The sequence below is a fragment of the Saccostrea cucullata genome, unplaced genomic scaffold (genome assembly GCF_032062105.1).
Source record: "Saccostrea cucullata isolate Sc308-1 unplaced genomic scaffold, CSIRO_AGI_Scuc_v1 ctg3258, whole genome shotgun sequence".
NCBI lineage: Eukaryota > Metazoa > Mollusca > Bivalvia > Ostreida > Ostreidae > Saccostrea > Saccostrea cuccullata.
In genome coordinates this window covers 43837-50079 of record NW_026931935.1, presented here as the reverse complement: position 1 = coordinate 50079, position 6243 = coordinate 43837, and the positions used below count along the sequence as shown (strand labels likewise).

General features: G+C 28.9%; 1 long non-coding RNA gene across 1 annotated transcript; it reads right to left on the bottom strand.

The window, feature by feature from the left end:
* Positions 1 to 52: 52 nt before the first annotated feature.
* On the bottom strand, positions 53 to 4370 carry LOC134234047 (uncharacterized). Its single transcript, XR_009985108.1, has 3 exons — positions 4299 to 4370; positions 266 to 400; positions 53 to 182 (listed from the first exon to the last, which is right to left on the bottom strand). It is a non-coding gene; the product is annotated as an uncharacterized LOC134234047 (long non-coding RNA).
* Positions 4371 to 6243: the final 1873 nt, after the last annotated feature.

Below are 6243 nucleotides of genomic sequence, written 5' to 3'. Positions count from 1 at the left end.
TGTGGGATTTTATGCTGCAGTAATTAGGAGTAAATGTCAAAAACAAAGGTTACCTTTACATCCTCTAGACGGATTACAATGTTCTTCATCACAGTTGCATCGAAGTTGGCATTCTTTTCCATAGTTAGGGTATTGGCAAACAAACTCGCAGTAATCACCAAACGTTCCCAACCTACACTCAGCTAAAAACAGAAATAGCTGTATTTCCACTGTTTGCGGTGCAACATGCATTGCAAAATTGTAGAAGTTGTTTAAAGAAAAGTACCTGATGCTCTTTTGCAGCCATAAACATGATGACAACTTTCACGAGTACAATGACATGTTTCCTGGCATCTCACGCCGAATGATGGATGCGGGCATTTCAGCATACAGTTTTGGCCATAAAAACCATTCTTGCAAGCTTTAAAGAAAGAATTACGCACGCTAACTATCGATTCCCTCCTACATTTTGCAACCATTTAAATCAATATAAATGGCAATTTGTCAATACATTATTTGTTAATACATAGAGTAGTTCAATGGAAATTGGTGAATTGTCATAATATCAGCACTAAATATTAAATTAGTTATACCTCTAGCTCTTGAAAAAAACGGGGTATACGAAATTTTCCACAGAAATCTGACTTTCAGGCATCACCATATTTTGAAATAGTCTTGGATATGATTAAATGGTCTTTATATCTTTTCTTATGTTTTAGACAAATAAATAAAACATAAATATATTGATAAAATAGCATGCTTTGGTTGTAAATCGCTTAGGAATTGGTGGAAAATAGAGCATTTCTTTCATTTTCTGTCAATAAATATAATGTCTAGTGTCAGCCAAAAAGCTTTGGTAAGAATTTGTGAAATAACAGTACATATTACCTGTAAAGAGGACATTTTGTGAAAGGGGGATGTTTAAAAATACTTTTCGTTTTCCATTGATTTCTGTAGTAAAAGATGCAAATTTGCCGAAACTTTGGAGTTATCTCTCTTTGTTTTCCCAAATAAGTATTGTATTATGTAAACCTAAAAAAAATATCTATAAAAAATATCAAAAAAACATCGAATATGTTAACTTTTGAAAAATACTAACGTTCGCAGTTCTTTGGAACTTTTAAAGCTCACTGTATTATGACTATGAATTTTAAGTAATTCAATGCTTTATGTATGTAAATAATGTACCATACATTTTACATATGTGCATTTATCACAAAGGAGACGGCGCTTGGACACTACGTACTGTGCAATACATGCCATTTAAATCCATGCATTTATTTCACTTCCAACAATATATTTTTAAAGTATGTCAGTGTGATTTTTTCTTGAGCTTAAGTACAATTAAATTTACCTTCTTGCACTTTTTGGTTAATCACTTTCACCTTTATATTTCATCAGATGTAACCATGCCAATTATTATTTTATATCACTTTACGTAAAATATCTTGTATAGTATTTATCATTGTAAAAATCATGCATATGAGTGCGCATAAATAATTGTGTTACCTTTCTGCACTTAAAAAACCCCAGTATATTTGGGGAAATTAAGAAAAAAATTCAGCAAAAAAATTCTTGGATAAAACTTGTTATGATTTTAGTGCCGATTGGTCGAAATATTTCAAGTATTAAAAAATAATGAAAGAAAAGTTGAGACCAGTGATGTCAATTCTGAAACATTGGTCAAAATATGAAATTTTTGGGCACCAGCCGTGAAAAGTTTCTCTTGACTTGCTTCATATATCTTTATTTCTTGGCAACGTTTGTTGAGTGAATGTGTAAAATGTGTCCTTTTAATATAAATTGAAACCTATATCCATTAATCTTAGCATATTATGACGGAAAATATTTTAAAGCAAATGCATATGTAGCCTATATTCCAAGATATTAAATAAAAGTGTATATTTTAAGAAACTCTTCCATAACAAGAAATAGTCCCTCATACATCTTTATTTGTAATCATTTTAGCTTGACTCGCAAAGTCCTGGCTATAAACATCATAATCTGTTTAACTTTAAAGAGAAAAGTAAAAAAAAAAAAAAAACGAACAGCGTCAAAGCAGATGCATCCGGTAAACAAAATAGTTCTATTGCGAGACGATTTTCAAACAATATTTTTAAAATCCCATTTGTTTGAAAAGTTAATAATAAATGATTTTGCATGAGAATTCAACTGAAAAAATAAGATATTTGCTTTATTGGGATACGTTGTAATCGTGACATAACAATTTGTGCGCATACGTTGCTAAATACATATTGAAGGCGAACTATTTCAAATACACAGGCTTTTCGAAATATTGAAATTGTTAAAGAGTGTTTATGTTTCATATCGTTTTCGTCAATGTTATGTTAGTAGTTTTATTCTGTTTTGATTTTTAGCTAATTAATAATATTGTGATTAGTAATTTTTGGAAGTAACATGAGTGAATTCGCTAGACAATGTACATGTACATTTATCTGTGTTTCTACATGTAGTTGGCGATAAAAGTACTGTTTGTTTGAAACTAGAAGAATGTTTTAAATGCACATGTGCATTATTTTAAATATTTCAAGACTCATGAGAAAAAAGTCTATTGAAAAGAACATATGCGATAATTTCTTAGAAATATTATTTGTTAAATTTTTTAATCATAAATTATCTTGGGGTCCGGGCTGTTTATTTTAATTAATGGTTTATGAGATATTGTTTTGAATCATACAAACTAGATACCTGTTAAAAATTAAACCAATGGACAAAAGGAAAAAAAATAAATATGCAAAAATTTCAGATAAGACAAAATACTTCTGCAAATAAAGCCTGGCTTTTAGATCTTTCAATACTTTGATTTAAAATTAATGTTGAAGAATTTACTTTGCATAGAAATATGTTTTAAAAAACGAAATGTAATAAATTCTTTTGAAGTAAGTCGTTCTAACTAAACTTTTCAAAAAAAAAAAACAGATGAGTGGCATACCTTAAGAAGTATTATTGGGTTGTATTCAATTGACTTAATGAGTTAAACAAAAAGAATTTTATTCAATTACATGTTTATATATTTTCGCTTAAACTGTCAATATAAATATCTTGCTTTTAAATATAAAACTACGTTACCTATTTAAAGAGTTTAAAATTATCATATAATAATTGAATATAATCATACATTATTGAAAGGTAGATGAGGTGTAAGAGATGTTAAACATAAATATAGTATGTAAATACTTTTATTATCGAAAAGCTTTCAGCTAAAACTATAGTTATTTTATTCAGAAAACCGATATGAAATTGTACAAAATTTCAATTTTTCTATTGGGTAGTTCAACCAGCTTTTGGGCTTCTTTAATTTTTGTTTCTGTTCTGACTAGACCTGATGCCACACATGATCAATCATTATGTGTTTCACTAATAAGGAGACATATCCTCGTGGTAGTGTTCGTAGCTTAACACATTTAGCATACTTTTTATAATGGTGGTTAGTTTTCAAATGAAAAAATCTAACATAAGCACGTTATCTACATAAACGAGGTTTTCGAACCCTTAATTCAGTGCCACGAACTTTAAACAATAATGCTTCCCAAGGAACTGCTTGTCACAAGGAACATACATGTACGTCTTAAACATGACAAAATTAAAACTAACAGTTCAACAGCGAAGCCATGAAGTTCAAGGCCATGACGCTCAAGGAGGAAAACATAATCATGCCTTAAAACTTCCTTTCACGGGGAATATGTAAATGAAATATTGCAACCTTGTCGTTAATAATAAGACTTTAAGAACTAGGCAAAATCTAGGCCTTGCTGAAATCTTACAAAAAATCAACTGTCTATGTCAAATTCATCACATCAAAAATGTTACATCTTAAAAAATGGTCTTTTCGCAAGAAACACCTTATTGTTTGGGGAAATATGATAGCTTAAAGTCGAACCGTCAATGAAATATTAGGTAATTTTTTCCAATTATAGTATATAAGAGCAAAAAAACGGATTGATAGACTGACGGAGAGCTGGGCAAAAGATAGGCCAGAACCTGTATGCATTCGAATATTCAATGACTGGGGAAAAAAACACAGTACTGTTAACATAATTAAGTGTTGTAATCTTTGTCCCATGTAAATATAGTTTTCTTATCAATAAAAAAAAGGAAATTCACTTATACAATTCCATGATAATATATTTTCCCCCTATTTATAAGAATGAAGAAAATTCATTCTTCAAAGATTCCCCTTATTGTAGGTAATAAGTATCATTTTCGGTCATGTATTCAGGTCATTAAAATCAAAATAATATACATGCAATTCCAATTGAATAGTATTTGTCTTTAAAGCAATAAGCAAAACAACTAACGTGTGCAGTTATGAACTGTCTCATTCAGAACAATTCCAAAATATCCGCCACAGCATTCCAAACCATTGTGCCTATTAAGTAGAGTATGATTTAATTTTTTTAAAGAGAAGAAAAGACACATTTGAAAAGAAAAGTTATTGAATTTGAAATACTGACAGGTTGGATGATCGAAAAAAAGATACCCTTTGCAAATCAGTGCTGTAGACTTCTCTAACTGGTAACCAATTATCAATGAGCAAAACAAAATCCAAATATACATAGTATTTACTATGTAGAAATACAGCGTTTTCCCATGTTATTACTAAATTGAAATGGATTAGATTTCCTGTCGCGAAGTACAAGTCATCATTACATTCTGTTTATCATATTATTTTCTTGTATTCCTTCGGCGTATTCATTAAAACACAGTTGTAATCCAAAGTAAATTATTTATTGAAAACTTCCGTGAGAATATTTTTGATTTTAAATTATAAAATGATGGAAACACATACACATCGAAATTACTAGGAAATCGATTTATACCAAACAACAAGATAAACGTATTTTATATGCAATATAAGTAATGGAAAATATAAGAAAAAGAAGTAAACAAATTGAAACAAGCCGTTGCCTTATTAATGTTAACTTTTGTTCACTGTTAACTCACAAGAGGCATTATAATAATGTTATGGACTACCTAAAACAAAATAAGTAATTCTTCAAAATTAATAATACATACGGACGTATTCATTAAGTGTGTCATTCCACAGATATCCAAAGCAACAGATGGAAGAGCCATTGGGTCTGCAAAAAATATTTACGGTTGACAACAAATTTTACATGTTTATATATAATTTTATATGCAGTGTTATTTGAAAGTAAAAATTTTGCTTTTCAATCATTTATAGAAAAAAATAATATATTAAACTCAGAAAATACATAAATAGTTGAATATTTAGAATATTTCGAAAAGCATTTCTCACCCATCACATCTGTTTGAAGATGATACCTGTAACTGCGCATTAAGTAATGTATAAAAAAATACTGTAATAGGTATTCTCTAAACCAAGTGTTCTGTGTCATAGATACCATACTTTTTTCATTAGCATTCTGTTCAACGCTTAAGTTACAATAAACTGTCGATTTTATTCTCGTTTTCAATGGAAAAAAAATGAAATTATTTCCTATCTATACTCTGTAATTTACTTGCAAACAGGGCATGTGATTACTTTTTTTATTGAAATGAACTTAATGTTCTATGTCCCTTTATTTTTATAATATAGAATTTATCAAATAATCGAAAGCAATAAGGAAAACAATCATTCATCAAAATATAAAAGCAATCATAGAATATTTTCAAACGTTTTTTTTTTTAAAAAGACTCCAAATGATAATTAAAATATTTTTTTAACTAACGAGCTATATTAAAACAGCTTCATTCACATTAATTCAAAGTGTAAATATTTTTTTCTAATAAACCTGCTTTTAATTAAATCCATTTGTTAAGAGATTGTTCCCTAAAAACAAATCTATTATAATAATTCGTCAGTACAGAAATCTATTTTTATTAATACTACGAAACGTGTTTTCCTTATTAACAGTTTTCTCGTATGACCGTGATTTTTAACTGTCTCTAATGCCTAACAGAATATGAATGATAGCAGTTAACTTTTTAGAAATGTTGGATGCGGACATGAAACTTATTTTTATGATACGGGTTTAATGCTCAAAAAGGGGAATGTTTGACCTTAAGTAACAAAAGGTATCGGCAGTAAAATATGGAAAGTTCTTACTTTTAAGACGGATTTGGATCTTAGCCTAAATTGTTTTAATAAGTACAAAATATAATTTGTAATCCATAATTGTACGCATCAATTAACATGTAAGTCTTAATGATTTGAGAGAAAATTTAGCATTGTTTTTTTTAGATCAGGTCTTTCAACAATATATAGAAATATCCATAAGT